At 38.4% G+C, this 16,398-nt stretch overlaps 1 protein-coding gene across 1 annotated transcript in view; it reads left to right on the forward strand.

The window, feature by feature from the left end:
• Positions 1 to 629: 629 nt before the first annotated feature.
• Positions 630 to 16,398, forward strand: part of LOC100918980 (interferon-induced very large GTPase 1-like) — a 32,080-nt gene continuing 16,311 nt past the window's right edge. Inside the window, 1 exon segment of the mRNA XM_003765334.4 lies at positions 630 to 773. The gene's annotated coding sequence lies outside the window, so the exon portion shown is untranslated.

Below are 16,398 nucleotides of genomic sequence, written 5' to 3' on the forward strand. Positions count from 1 at the left end.
AACCTCACCAGAAAAATAAGCAAAGCCTTCCCTCCTACTATCCCCACTCTTTATGGGGGGTGGTGGTGGTGGTGGAAGGGGTCAGAAGGAGTGCGAAGTGCTGCCTACCCAGCTTACCAGCTACTGAGGTGTTCGGGCCTAGGCTAAAAGGGGAAACAGGGCCAGACCCCAAATTCCAACCAGAGAGCAGGACACTGGTTGGGGGGGGGGGTCGCAGTTCAACTCCTGTGGTGTTTGCTGTCATGTTGGAAAGGAAGTTCCTCCTGCTCCAACGCAGGACAGAGGCTGGGGTCTTCTCAGACAGTTTTCATGGCACCTACAGGTCTAATTCTGGGAGAGATTTGTATTAAAAAGGCACCTCCATTCTGAGTGTCTTCCCAGGAGGCAGAAGTTGCCCTGAGAAGAAAAGAGCTGAGAGTCTCAGGTTAGAGAGTTAAAGGAAAACCCACAGTGTAAAGGGTTGAAACTCTTGAGTCACTACACTGAGGTCAGGACTGCTGAGCACTTAGGGCTAATTACCGATTGGACAATACTCTATGGGTATATGCTTGGGGAATGGCCCTTCCCATTATCCTGTGCTGGCTTGAGAATTGGTGTATACAGAGGATTATAGGAGGAACTAGGGGGTGGAGTAAGAGGAGCCAGAGTCACTTTGGTGGTGGACGAGGAAGGAGGTCATGGAGATCCTGCTTCCATCCCCTTCACTTCTACCCCTAAAGACCAAGAATAAAGACCAAAGACTTTTGCCTATCCTGACTCCAGCTGATTCTAAGGTATCCTGGGTGTTAGCTTGGGTCGTCACACGGCTATTTGTAGCAGAGTGGGAGAAACATGGAGGGCTGAGGGGGTGGGTGGGTCCCAGGTCTCATGAGGCTGAGTTTTTCAGCTTTGAAAGAGACAAGTGTGCTGGGTGTGTTTGGGCTCCCCACTTTTTGTCTGAGGGCACGTGTGTCAGTCAGTCCCAGGGTTTGAAAGAAAAAAAAACACTTGTAAAAATGGACTTGTCCAGAGAGTTGGTGGGTGAAGAGAGAGATTGGAATTCAGCTAATCTATTCGGAGTTCAGGTTTTGAGACTGAGGCATTTTTCTCCAGCTGAGTGTGTCTCTGCATTAAAAGATAAACTAAAGGAGAATGAATCTCTAGGAATGAAGAAAGAAAGTTGACCCATCCTGTCACAAGCCCCAAACTTTTCCCTTCTACAGTGTCCTCTAGACATCTCTAGGAAGGTGAGATAAAGAAACTTTGTCATTCTGCAGGAATTTGTCTGCCCAAGGGTCCATGGTGCTCAAACAAACCTGAATTTGAGCCTTGCTTTGTGGGAGGGCCACCAATAATGAGGGCAAGGCTCTTGGAACAGTTTTACCAGTGATCCCCCCGGGAATTTGAACTGTCCCCCCACTGTAGAAGGGTGATGTGCTGGGCTTACTTCAGTGGGTGGGAGGGCCCCCAGTGATGAGGGCAGGGTAGCAAAGGAGAGGTGTGGCAAGAATGGATGTGACATTTCTCTGTTTTCCATTCAATAGCTCCTCACCTAACTCTAGACAGCATTCATATTCTATAGTCCCTGGGCCTTCTCTAGAGAAGGGAAACAAAACAAACAAACAAACAAACAAAAATACTCCTTGAGCTGTAATGCCAGAGAAACAGGTAGAACTGTGACACAACAGAGCAAGGGAGAATTTGTCAGGGACCAGGTATAGAACAGAGAACAAGCCTAGAGAGAACTTGAGAACAAGACAACAGGAAAGACAGACCTCTTTCCTTTAAAGCTGTTCACCAAATTGAAATTAAGGAGTTTCAAATAGTTTCAGTCTCTCCCTCTAACTCATTTCCTGCTGCAGTCAGGGAATGAGAAGAGGAAAGAAAGAAAGAAGCTATCTTTACTCTTAACAATCTAATTTTCCTTGATTTGGAATTTTATTCCCCAGCCATCATTGCAAAGGTCTTTCTTGAAGCTGCAACATGGCCAGGGTTGGAGCTTAGAAAAGAAACCTTTAATTGTTGGTGGGGGCATAGAATGCCAATCCAGAGAAATAGGAGAGAGTGTGCTAAAAGCAAAAGGTCTTGGGACTGAGAAAATTAGGAGCAGAAAACGTTCCCAGCTGTAAGGTTGGGTGGGAAAATGAGTGAGGGAGAGAGAGAAACATAACCTGGTTTAGCAAGGCTATTCATCTCTCTGTGGAGCAGCTGAGGAAAGTTTAAGCAAGTGTCCTGAGGTTAGGGAAAAAAAACTCCAGAAGAATTTGGAATCAAAGTTGGGGTTCTGTTTGGTCACCAAATTATGTCTAGTTTTCAAGGATTTTGGTCAGGGAACCAAATGATGAGGTTTAGATTTGGGGTACCCAAATGAAATTTGGGTTACTGGTGGTCAGGGAGTTAAATGAGGTCTACTGGCAGGTTCAGGGTTCAGGGAGTCAAGTGCAGCCCCCCTGCAACCTCTGTGGATTTGGCACAGGGTAGGGAGTTTTGGGAAACTCCCTTCTGGCAGTGCAAGAAGTTCCTGGAACGGAATTTACAGATCCAAAAACCTAGATTGATAAAAGAGGTTTATTATGGGTGTTGGAAGTAAGGTTAAAGTCTGCTTGAGGAAATAGGTGAAGGTAAAGAAAAGATAGCACTGGAAACAGTATTCCAGTGGGCAGAAAGATCCTGGCTGTAAAGGGCACTGCCAAGGTCTATCTGCAAAAGCCTTAATTGATAGAAGCTCATTATATTGCTTGTCTTGGTGGGGGTTGGGAGGTCTGAAAAGATCATCAGAATGGGGCTGGGACAGCCCAAGTTGTCTCAGATCTGGTGGGGGCCGGGACAAGCCCAGATATCCTATTGGAATTCAAAGGGATGCTTTTCACCAGGATTTGTGAATCAATGACCCTAGCTTCCTGTACTGATGATGTGTCTGCTAGGAGGGCTTCGGAATCAGAAAGGAATAAATCAATCTGAAAGGAATTACAAATGCAGTTTCTTAAAGGGACCACAACCTGCTCCAAGAGCAATGGTCAATAAGAAACTGTTAATGCAATTCATTTATGTCATACCTTGCTATTTTCAGTCTGATTATATGTAATCATTGTATCCTAAATGCTTAGGCAAATAAGTATTTAGCCTGGTTATCTGTCTATTATGGGATATGTGTTTTTTTTTAAGTTTTCTAAATGATGAGAGGACAATTAACAGTAGTCTGTGTGACCTAACTGCTGTTACGACAAGACTACAGCCGTTTTGCCTGTCCTGTAAAACAAACTCATCTCTTCACATAGGAAGCTGTTGGCTCTTTGCACTTTGCAGTAGTCTTGTGGACCATTCTTTCTATCTCAGGCTGTTTTAACCTTTATCTGTTAGATTTGTGTTTTTGGGGGGGTTTAGATTTTGGAAAAATTACAGATATTGACTTGCTTCTCGGACCTAGATCAGCTTTGATCAGCTTTCATTGTCAGCATGGCACACCACCCTCTACATGGAATGAGAGCCATCCAGACCATTTCTCAGCCTGCAGCAATTTTTGAATGAAGCCATGGGCTCAGCTTCTAGTGTACTTTGGACTGATATGAGGGACTTTGGAAATGGTTGATGAATGATTATTAAACCTTGCCTGGGTCATCTGTTACTGTGTGTTTAAGATTTGGGATGGGATTTGTAAAACTAACTATTGTTAAACCTTGCCTGGGTCATCTATTACTGTGTGTTTAAGATTTGGGATGGGATTTGTTAAAACTAACTATTGCTGTATGTTTGAGGGATTTTTAGGAAACTTACTGTACTAGTCTGTTATGTATAGGAATTTTGATCCCCTCTTGGGATTTATATGTGGAATGGTCATTTGATAATTCCTTTCCGTGAGAAAAACAGAGAGGAAGAGATAGAAAATTGGGGAAACTGGCAAATTTTTCACAAAATACCTGAAAGAATGGGAACCCCTTATTCTGTCAGAATTGCCCTGGCAGACTCAGTTCTTGGAATTATTATTTTTTTAGAAACAACCAGAAATCAGACACCTCTCTTGGGATTAGCAGTCTCTCTGACCTATTTTTCCAGTCTTGTAACCTCAGTTCATTAATTAGTATTTCAGCAATCTCAAAGGATTGTAGTTTGATATCAGGCATCTACAAGTTCAGAGTTTGCCTGCTTTGGTCTAACTGTGCATAATCTGCTCTGCCATCTAACAGAGCAGCAGATGGCAGAACCATCTGGTTCTTTTTGCGGCCCTGTCTGTTCCTCTGGGCAGGGGCAGATGAAGCTACTCCAAGCCTCACCCTTCTCCCTTGGAGAGGGTTACCCCTCTAAATGGGCCTTGAGCCCTTGAGCCCTGCTACACCCTCTATAAGCAGAGGCTGAGTTAAGTGTACAAATGACTGCAGATCACCTAACTCACAGTGAACTGGCCATCTCAAACTGGATTCTCTGGCTGAGATGGTGCCCCAACTGCAGAGGACCTGACATGCTTGCAACAGAGAGCCTTTGTATTGCTGCTAACTCTGGGGTTATCAGGGAGAGACTTGTCCTTGCATTTTTCTAGTTTTATTTTGGTTTATTTACTTCACATAGGATTAGTCAAAATTATGGTGCTTAGACCTCCTGGGTATCTGGGGAAAGGTGATTCAATGATTTGAATACTCCAAAGAGAGAGAGTATGGAATGTTGTGCCACAGTTCTCTTTTATTGTCCTGACCCAGTTTCCCTAATTGTTCTGATTTAGTTTCTTTAAATTGTTCTGCCTCAAGTTCCCTAAATTGCTCTGCCTCAGTTTCTTTAACTGTTCTGTCTCAATCCCCTTAGTTGCAACTTTCCCTTCTGGTTCATTAAGAATGAGGGTCACTTGCTCTAGGTTATAAATTGTTAATGTAAGACTCAAGATAAGGGGGAGTTCAGACTTTCTGGCTCTTAACTCTTTCTGTCCTCAAGAATTTATGGCATCACACCCTCTACATATTCCAAAAGATAAGACTATCTAGGATACCTCATTGACGTCTTTACTTATGTTTATTCAGATATTCTGACTCTGGCTCCCCAAATTTATGGCCCAGAAACTTCCTGCTCTTTTCTTTCTTTGTTTCAAGGCGTTTAAAAGGCCTGGGATTCTCACATTCGCCACTGGATACTTTGAAATGACAGTCCTGTCCAGTCAATCATACTCTCCAATTAATAAAGTATTAAAAACTCTCTAATCTCTATCTTGCCTCAGTTTCTCCAGCACTACACTCACTCATTTTTTAGAATTAGATTATTCAGTTTCCAATTGGTTTTTAGCATATCTTTGCTGGCTCCTTTATTGAATATAATTTTTATTGATTGTGGTGTGAAAAGGAAATATTTATTACTTTTTCCTTTTAGAATTTGATTATGAGATTTTTTTGTGCCCTAATGCATGGTCAGTTTTTATATTGGTGCCATGTATTGCTGAGAAAAAGGTGTATTCCTTTCTGTTCCTATTCAGATTTCTTCAGAGGTCTATCATATCTAGGTTTTCTAGGATTCTATGAACCTCCCTAGTTTCTTTCTTGTTTATTTTGTGGTTAGATTTGTCTGATTCTGAGAGGGGAAGGTTATAGTTTTGCTATCTATTTCCTCCTGTAACTGGCTACTTGATGTATACATATATAGTACCCTTATCAAAATATACTTTCCTTCCTTATCTTGTTTTAATAAGATCTATTTTTATTTTTGCTTTATCTGAGATCAGAATTCCTATCCCTGCTTTTGTTACTTCAGCTTAAGCATGATAAATTCTGTTCAAGCCTGTTACATTTACTCTTTATATACCTCTTTGTGTCAAATGTGTTTCTTATAAACAACATATTGTAGGATTCTGTTTTTTAATCCACTCTGTTATTCACTGCTGTTTCATGGGAACCTTCATCCAACTCATATTCACAGTTAAGTTGATTAACTCTGCATTTCCCTCCATCCTATCTTTCCAGGTTATATTTTCTTTCCCTTTTCCCCTTCACATCAGTGCTTTATTTCTCACCACCATCTCTCTCAATATGTCCTCCCTTTTTCAGCCCCGCTTCTTATCCCTTTCCCCCTCTACTTTTGTCTTCCCTTCTATGACTCCACTTCTCTTTTTTCTTTCCCCTCTTACTTCTTTATAGAATGAAGAATATTTCTATACCAAAGTATATATGTAATTCCCTCTTTGAGCCAAATCCAATGAGAATAAGGTTCAAGCAGTGCTCATACTCATCCCTTTATCCCCTCTTTTGTGTTTCTTCATATGATGCAATTTATTCCATCTTCGTTCCCCTTTCATCTTCTCCCAATACAATACCATACCTAATTTCCTTTTTATATTATCACATTAAAGTCAATTTATACCTATAATTTCAGTTTACCCCTTCTAACTCCCTTACAAAGATATACTTCTCAAGAATTACAGATATTATCATTTTATCAAATAGGGAGGTAAACATTTTAATCATCAAAAAATATAGTTTTTCTTCCCCCTTTACCTTTTTTAACTTCTCTTGAGTTTTGAAGATACAATTTATCCTGAAGATAAAATGTTCTGTTCTTTTCTGCTTTTTGCATTAGAAATGATTGGAAATTTCCTATTTCACTGCAAGTCCATCTTTTCCCCTGAAAGATAATGCTTAGTTTTGCCGGATAGTTGATTCTTGGTTTTAGTCCAAGATCCTTTACCTTCTTGAATATCATATTCTAGGCCCTTCAATCCTTTAATGTGGAACATGTTGGGTTCTGAATAAACCTGATTGTGGCTCTTTGATATTTGAATTGTTTCTTTCTAACTGCTAGCAATATTTTCTCCTTGAGTTGATAATTCACAATCTGTACCAAGGGCCATTTTGTGTGTTGGGACCAAACACTTTTCATATAAATGTTCCAAGCCAGAATAAAAAGAAAACTGACATTAGATCTAGCAACTGTGTGGGTTGCTGAGAAGTTAAAAATGACAATGAGTTTGTGAACCTGATATCTTCTTCTAGCCTTTTTTGTGTCTTCAACAGCCATTCAGACCCATTTAGCAGTCCCTCAATTAAAGAGCTAATATTTGAACCTAGAAGCTTTAAATGAACAGACAAGTGAGTTTATCTTTGAATCCTAACTCTAGTAGGTAGGAAGGATGTAGACAGTTTAACAAATGGGAGAGTGGCGTGGTCAGTTTTAAAGTCCGGGCTAGGTCCCTGGAGCCCTCAGAATCAGCCAGAGTCAGATAAGCAAAAGTCCTTGGTCTTTAGGGGGAGAAGTGAAGGAGATCGACAAAACTGCCAGGAGTTTTGCCAAGGATCCTTCCTTGATTCTAGAGTTCAGAATCTCCACAAATCTCCACACTTTTCTCCTCCTCCTCCTGAGATCAAGTGAAGTTCTCTCACTTCTCACTCTATCCCCCTATCCTTCCCTACAATTCTCTTTACCCCAATCATTGAGCTAGTGTCAACTGTGAGAAGAGAAATTCCAAACATGCTGATAGAGTTATTGTCCAATAGGTAATTAGCCTTAAGTGCTCAGCTGTCTGATTCAAGTGCACCTATTCAGTTTCAGACCTTTACAGTCAGTTTTGTACCCCACAATAATCACTTTGATAGCTATATAGATGGGAGGATGGAGAGATGCATCTGTGAGACCACAGAGAGAGACAGAGACAGAGAGAGGGAAAGAGGCAAACAGCGAGACAGAGAGACAGGCAAAGAGAGATAGATACAGAGACAGAGATAGACAGAGACAGACAGAAATAGAGAGATTGACAGAGAAATAGACAAAGAGAGACACACAGGGAGAAGACAAACAGACAGAAAGACAGAGAGAGAGGACATAGAGACCGAGGCAGAGAGACACAACACAGATACATAGAGAAAAAGAGAGACACAGAGACAAAGATAGACAGACAGAAACACGTAGAGAAAACGATAGAGACAGAGACAAAAGGACACAGAGAGACAGAGACAGAGAAAGACATACAGAGAGAGACAGAAATAAAGAGAAGATGAAGTCGAAACTAAATGAGCCACAGGAGCAAAGAGACTCACAGGAAGGATCTTAGGGACGGTCTAGGTCTATATGTTCATTGTGAAAATAGGGAAACTAATCTCAGTTAAGAGAAGAGACTTCTGTGACATTAGTAGTAGTGAAGTTAGGATTAATAGTAAGAAAGACATAAAATTGGAGACAGAAGAAGGCACAGTCAATCAATCACTAACCATTTATTAATTACCCACTATGTGGCAGGCACTGTGCTAGATACTAGGGAACAAAAATAACAATGAAAGATTCTATGCTTGAGGGGAAAAATGGGAACAAGAAATAACAGGAAAGGTCCAAGGGAAGATACACATAAGTTGTGATTCTGGCATGAAAAGTATTTAAACAATAAGAGAGAGAGAAAAAATTAGTTGGGAGAAGAGGGGCAGGGATTGAGAAAGGGGAGGAGAGAGACAGACTCACATCGAGATAGAGACAGTGACAGAAAACATTAGCAAAGAAAAGGAAAATGTAGTAAAGAAAGAAGACCAAGAAGAAGATTAGCAAGTACCTGAAAGCAGAGACAAAGACAGAAAAGAGACTCATACACACACACACACACACACACACACACACACACACACACGCAGACAAAGACACAGAGTGAGCCAGAGAACAAACATTAGCAGACACAGAAAGAAATGGAGTAAAGAAAGAAAACAAAGAGGTAGATGAACACATAACCAAAGAGAGAAAAGGGAGACAAACATACACAGAGAGGCACACAAAGAGAAACAGAGAGACAGAGATAGAAACAGAGAGTGATCCAGAGAGAGCCAAAGAGGAAACATTAGCAGAGTCAGAAAGTGTCAGTATTCACTAGGGAAATTAATCTATAGTCTTCTTTCTTTTTTGTTCCTCTTCCTACTTTAAATACCAAAACCATATTATTTCATGTTAGGAATGTAGTAGAGTTCTAGGTTTGTTTTGCTATTTTTTTCCAAATAATTTATATGGTAACGAAACGAATTGTTCCAGTTTTTAGTATAATTCACACTTTTGTACATTGGAATTTTTTCCCAAGAAACTCATTTTTAGCATATTCTTTTAATTTTTCTAAAATGGGATTATTTAAGTATTCTATTTCTTCTTATGTTAAGCTGGACAATTTATTATAATGTTCTTAGTTCGGTTTTCTGGAGGGCTCTGGGCAGCTTTCCTTTCAGCAGATTAATCACCACAAGAATAGCCAGGTGTTAAAAGTCCAAAAGTCTTTGTCTCCTTCACCTGATAGCTGAGGCTATCACCAAGATAGCTGAGGCTAGCTTTCTTGTGGCCTTCAAAGGGGACTTGGTTTCAATGGAAAAAATGCAAGAGACCAGGTCAACCACCACAAGGCTGATGAAGGAAAAAATGAATCTCTCTTTCCTTGACTCTAAGAGCTTGAGCTCCCACCTCCAGTTTACTGTCTTCTCTAGCTCTCTGAATCTGTCTGAGGCTCCCAGTTTAAATGCTCTACATTGAGTATAAACCAGTCATTATATCACTAGGAAACCATTATTTGTTGTAAGATTAAATCAATCATACTGAACTTAGAGAACTATTAAGCACCATGCTAAACTAGATAACCATTAGCTCATCAATTCTACTGACTTAACACCTTGTAAGAATCCTTGTTTCAGATTCTGGCCCATAATAATTTATAATTTTATAATTTAGCTTGTTAGTTTTATTGGCATATAATTGGGAAAAGAGTACTAATTGTTGCTTTAATTTCACTTCACTTAGTGATACATTCAACTTTAAAATTTTTGAAACTGATGAATCTGTTTTTTTCAAAAAAAATTCCCATGAAACCATCTACTAGTTTCATTTATTATTTCAAATTTTTTTTTTTTACCTAGAATTTTGTTTTTGATTCCTTTCATTTCCATTTTTTTGGTGTTTAATTGTGGATTTTATTTCATTCTCTTTCTAATATTTTTAAACTCAGCTTTTAACTCTTTGTTAACCAAGGTAGGGCTCTGTTCCTTGACCAGAAGGTCAATTTTCCTAAGCTTCAAGAGTTTTGTGCAGGTGTTTTCAGAGATCTATCTAGGGACATGACCACAGTCACTCTTTTCTTCCAGCAAGTTATTAGGAGTGTTTCTATCCCACTATAGCTATAAAATCTATTGTGCTAAAGCAACTGTGTCCTGCTGTGATGTGAACAAAGAGACCTCCCATGGACTGAGGCCTTCAGAAGCTGGCTCCTCCACTCTAACCCATGACCACTCTTGATTTGCTGGTTGCTCAAGGCCCTCTAAGGTTACTGAAAAACCTTTCCTGCAGATCTTGCAAGTGTTCTTTGGTGTCTCTGGGTTGAGAATTCTAGAAACTTCCAGTCCTGCTGCTGATTCAGAAGTCCTGTTTCGCTGGCACTGGGGCTGGAACTTCAATTAGAACATCTCCTGCATGCTCTGTGGTGGTATTGCATGCTAGACTCCTATCCTGTTGCCAAAGACCTTTTCTGCTGACCATCCAAGTCCTCAATAGGGCCTCTGGGCTAAGAAGTCTGGAAGCCACCAGTTCTGACCTTGATTAAGAAATCCTAGGCATAGCTTTGCTGGCACAGGGCTGGGACTGAGACTGGGCCAGGGCCAGGGACTACACACTAGGTTTCCATCCTGGTGCCACAGACCTTTTCTGCTGACCTTCTAAACTTGTCCTCAGCTGGAAAATGATTTGCTCTGACTTTTACAGTATTCTGATATTCTAACATTTGTTTAGAGTCATCATTTAAAGGGAATTAGAATGGTTTAGGAGAAAGATTGGGCAAGTTCCTGCCTTTACTCTATCATCTTGGCTCTCTAGATTTTTTTAAAAGTTGAATGCCCAATTCATTGATTTGTTATTTCTTGTTTTTATTGACACAAGCATATATAAGGATATAACAAACATACTTTATGTAGGTTTGTGTTTTGTACACATATATATTGTGTATATACGTCTATATGTATGTATATATTTTTCCTAAGTACTTTTGGATACATCTCACAAATTTTCGTATGTTCTCTCATGTTTTCAGGAGTTTTAGTGAAGTTATTGATTTTTTTCCATAGAATTAAAATGAATCAAGAATTCATCAATTATCTCTCTGGAGGCATATATAATGAAAAAAGAGAGAAAAGGAGAGAGACAGAGATAGAGACACAGACAGAAAGAGAGAGAGAGAGAGAGAGAGAGAGAGAGAGAGAGAGAGAGAGAGAGATTTTGTTTCATTTCTAAATGTATACTTAGACTCATTAGTTGTCAACTAGCACTGTGATCATGGGCAAGGTACTTTGATTCCCTAGTCTTTAATTTCCTCCTCAAGTATTTAAAGTTGAGGATCTTTTACTTCCCAGGCAAATCTTATGAAAATTTTCTATATATTGATAAATGAATCAAATAACTTACTCCAAAACTATATCTTTTCTGTGAATCCATATATAGCATTTATCAAAGTTGCACATAATAGGTTTTATATATACATATATAGAATATACATGCACACACATATATACTTAAATACTGATATAGGATTTCCCAAAAATGTTGGTGCAGTTTTAAGATTTGGGGTCACACAACCTGTGTGTACACCAAATTTTGTCTCAATTACTAAATGTTAGACCCTGGGCAAGTCCCTGCATCATTATTTGCTTCGGCTTCCTTGACTGACCATTCCTTCCACATTCTATCCTGATGGCCTTGTCCCAAAAATAGATCGAAAAAGCTTATGTGGGGTGGTCCATGTATTTCCCAGAATTTATTCATAATAGCTTCCTATGACCTATGAGGACCTACCTCAGGAGAGCCTCTCCATGATTGCACCTCCATGGCAGACATGGCCAAAAGACCTCACAGTGACCTTTCTGGCCACATTATATATACTGATGGTTCTTCATTTTTGAGGGATGGCCTGTGGTATACAGGTGTGCTGTCAGCTCTGACTATGATCCTGTTTGTACATCCTCTTTGTGACCTAAACTCAGCATCCAAGCAGCTGAATTCATGGCACTTACACAAGCTTGCTATTTTGCTGATGGACATAGCATTAATAGTTATCTATATCTATTCCTATCATGCCTTCAGAGGTTGTCATACTGTAGGGATGTTAACTACTACAGAGAAATTTTCTGTTTTTTCTTCTTAAGTTATTGTCAGTGCATTTATCCCATTGGACTTCTATCCTTTCTATGGCTTTCTAATGCCCAGGTCATTGTCCATTCTCCTGCCCATACTAATGTAACTGACTGTTTTTGGAGGAAATTACTACACTGTTGCTGTTGTAAAATATGCTGCCTTTAAAGACCCCACATATGTGCTTCATTTTTCTCTCCCTGATAATGCTAATTTTTTTCTCCTCTCTTATAATGGCCCTGAGATTGAAAAATAGAAACATCATTACAGTAGCAAGTAAGTATCTGAGGGTCTGCAAAAACCAAACCAAAACAACAACAAAAAAAATCAATCCTCCCTCTTGGATATAATCATCAGGTATATTTATCTGCCCACATAAGGTAGTGGAGGAGGCATTTTGGTACAAAAGTGATTGTTTATAGGGTTAGAAAATATAGGTTCCTCTCAGTAATACCTTTGTTGCTGTTTGTACTTGCTACTTTGTCAGCCATTTAATCAACTTACCTTTCATGCCATCACTTTCAGGAGTTGTTCTCCATTTTTGAGCACTTTCAGATTGGCTTTAATCTAACCACTAAAGGGTCTGCTTCATTATCTTTGATCAGTTTACTGTTTGGGTTGAAGTATTTCCTTATTCTAAGGCACTACAGGTTTTGTTGCTAAAATTATACTTCAAGAAACTGTGAACTGGTTTGGCCTTCCTCCTTGCTTTGAGTAAGGCCAAAGATTGCACTGACAAAGTCCTCTCCCAAATTTATTCTTGCCTCAGGTTGCCTCCTAGTTTCATAATTCTTCTCATTGCCAAAGTTCAAGTCTGGTTGAACTTATGGATGGAGAATTTAGGAACCTGACTGATAAGCTGTGCTGTGAAACACTTTAAGTGACCTGATGGACTTCCTCTTGCTTTGTTCTATCTTAGTAATCAACAATGGACAGGATTGCACTTCTCCTTTTAAAAGGTTTGTTGACCACCCTCTTATAAATGTGACACATTACTCCGGGTCATATACATTGTGACTGAGAGGGGATACTTCTGTTGCTTTTTATATTCAGAAACTCTGAAACAGATTGAGACAATATCATGACAAGGGAGTTTTGATACAGATTGTACCTGTGCACTTTAGGTTATCTACTTTTTATTCTAGAGGTAAAGTCTATATCAAGAAGTTCCAATAAAGAAGAGAACTTCAACCACTTAAGAAGGCCCATTCCAAGAACTCATTACCCTGACTGCAGTCAAGATTGGGAAAAAGTGGTCTTGGATACATTGTCCTCATGTGAAGTCTGACCCTCATATTTTCTTGATTTCTTTGCTTTATTGGCTTTCCACTATCTTGCTTGTTACCATTTTCTGCCCAGTCCAGTCCTCTAAGAGGACTGGGAAAAGGGTGAATGCTGTTAGTAAACTGCATGTTGAGGTAGGACAGGCTCTGTCCATGTTAAAGATGAATTTCATGGACATTGTGTGTGCTGTCACAAATAGCAAGGGTACTGTGACCCATGGGAAATTGTTCCTGTGACAGAAAATCACAGCAATCAATAACTGAAGGTTAGGTTTACAAAAAAAAAGAGTTGGGAGCAGGGTGGTGGTATTGAGAAGGAGAAAAGACAGACAGACAGACAGACAGACACAAAACATTAGCAGAGACAAAAGTACAGCAAAGAAAGAAAAATCAATTGCAAATAGCAAAAGGCAGAAAAGAAGAGAGGTAGAGAGAAGAGTTTTGCGGGACTAAATTAATTAGGTAATAAAGGAGATCAGAAGGTTTAGGGAAATCAGATGATCAGGGACCTTTAAATAGGGGGCCAGTTCACTGTCCCTCAGACTATTGGAGGGCCAGACTATAGTAAAAACAAAACTTTGTTTTGTGGGCCTTTAATAAAGAAACTTCATAGCCCTGGGTGAGAGGGATAATTGTCCTCAGCTGCCGCATCTGGCACGTGGGCCATAGTTTAAGGACCCCTGTAAGAGTTTTAGGCAGGTATATACTTCAAGAGGGTCACTGGAGTACCTAGGTACCCTCAAGATAGAATATTGGTGCATTCTCTCTTCCATTTTTCTCTCCCTCTCATCTGTACCTACATCTTTGAAGTCTTTCTATGGGAAATTCACTTATGGGTGGCTCTTCAGGGCTTTGCTGTGTTTCCCTTCCTCCAGGAAAGTGATATTAGGAACATTTGTTTTATTTGTATAAATTCTTTTTAATTAAGGTAATTGAAATTGTCCATTTTACACTTCATTCTGCTCTCTAGCTCTTGTTTATTCATTGTTCAATTATCCATAAATCTTGCAAGTAATATGTTCCATGTTCTTCAAATTTTTTTGTAATATCTCTATATCTACATCAACTATGCTTTTTTTATTTTATTTTGGGAAATGGTGTAAGATACTGTAATGTGCCCAATTTCCGCCATACTGCTTACAAGTTTTCCAAACATTAAAAAAAAAAAAAACAAATAATGCACTCTTAAACCCAAATCTTGTCTTTATGCTTGTCAACTACAAGGTTATTGTTTGTCATTTTTATAGCACAATAGTAATGCATTGTAGTCATCTATTCTAACTTGTTTAGCTACGCATCAATTAGTAAGCATCCTCTCAATTTGTGGTTCTTTGACATTACAAAAAGAAGTGCTATGAATCTTTTTTTTTTATTTTTTTTTTGTTTTTTTTTTTGTTTTTTTTACATATAGGTTCTTTTCCTTTTCCTTTAATCTCTTTGGAATACAAACTTAATAGTACTAATATTGCTAGACCAATGGGCATACACACTTTTCTCATCGTTTTGGCACAGTTCCAGATTGTTTTCCATTATGCTTAGACCAAATTACAACTCCACCAACTCTGCAATCATGGGCCAATTTATTTTCACATGGATTCTAGTTTTTTTTTTTTTTTTTTTTTTATAATTTTCCTCTTCTGTCCTGTTAGTAAATCTGATAGGTGTGAAGTGATATCTTAGAGTTCTTCCAATTATAATTTTTGTAATTATTTGTGGCTTGGAGCATTTTAATACAACTATTGAAAGCTTTGATTTATTCTTTTGAAAATGACCTCTTTATACATTTGATCATTTATCAATTGGAGAATAGCTCTTATTTTTATAAATTTGTCTTTTGCCAGACACTTGCTTGTTTCCTGCTTCCCTTTAAATTATGCTTCTATTTGTTTTTGTTTCTGTAAAATCTTTCTAATTTTATATTATTAAAATTATCCACTTTGCCTTCCATGATCCTTTGTATCTTTTATTTTATCATAAAATCTTCTCTTATCCATAGATCTGACAGGCATTATTTTTCATGCTTCAGTATGTCCAAATCACAGACTTATTTGAATCTTAGCTTGACAAAAGGGGGGAATTATTGACCTAAGGTTAAATTTGTGCCAGAATGCTTCCTACTTTTTCCCCAAGCTGTTTTTGTCAAATAGCATTTTTCTTTACTTTTTTTCATTGATTTCCATGATATTCTTGATCATTTTTCTTCCAAATGGATTTTGTTATTATTTTTTCTACACTATAATTCTTTGCTAGTTTCAATGGTATAATACTGAATAAGTAAATCAATTTTGGAAGAATCATCATTTTTATTAAATTGATTCAGGTCACCCTTGAGCAATAAACATTTCTGGAATTCTTCAAATCTGTTTATACTTATGAAAAAGTGTTTTATAATTGCATGCATATAGTTCCATGCATATAGTATTGATCATTATATTCCCAAGTATTTTGTATTATTTTCAGTGAATTTAAATGGAACTTATCTTTTTATTTCTTTATGCTTGGTTTTCTTGGTAACATAAAAATCTTTTAATATATGTGGATTTACTTCATTCCCTGAAACTAGTTTTTGTAGTTGATTCTCTAGGTTTCTCTAAGTATTGACTAAGTTTCTCTTCTGCAGAGTCATAGATTTGTTTCCTCATTTCCCAGTCTTAATGCTTCAAGTTTTTTCCTATCTTATTTCTAAATCTCTCATTCCTCATATGATATTAATTTCCAATGGTGATAAAGGATATCTATCCACATCCATTCATGGGAGAGATACTGGTGCCAGCCCTGGGCCCTGATTCATAGACAAGGAGTGAAGAGGTAGGACTCAGCAGGAGTGGTGAAAATGGGAGTCTGATTTCTTCACAATTACACCAGTGCTATTATATCTAAGTTTTATATAATTGGTTACAAATGCCTAAATTCTCAGTTAGATTATTACTACCTTTATATTCTAACAATAAGCAATATATGATACCCAAAAGTATTCAGATAGCAGATAACAGATAATAGAATGTCTGGCAGATGTCTTCCAGATGCATTTCTTAGAAGT

This window comes from Sarcophilus harrisii, chromosome 3 (genome assembly GCF_902635505.1).
Source record: "Sarcophilus harrisii chromosome 3, mSarHar1.11, whole genome shotgun sequence".
Lineage (NCBI taxonomy): Eukaryota > Metazoa > Chordata > Mammalia > Dasyuromorphia > Dasyuridae > Sarcophilus > Sarcophilus harrisii.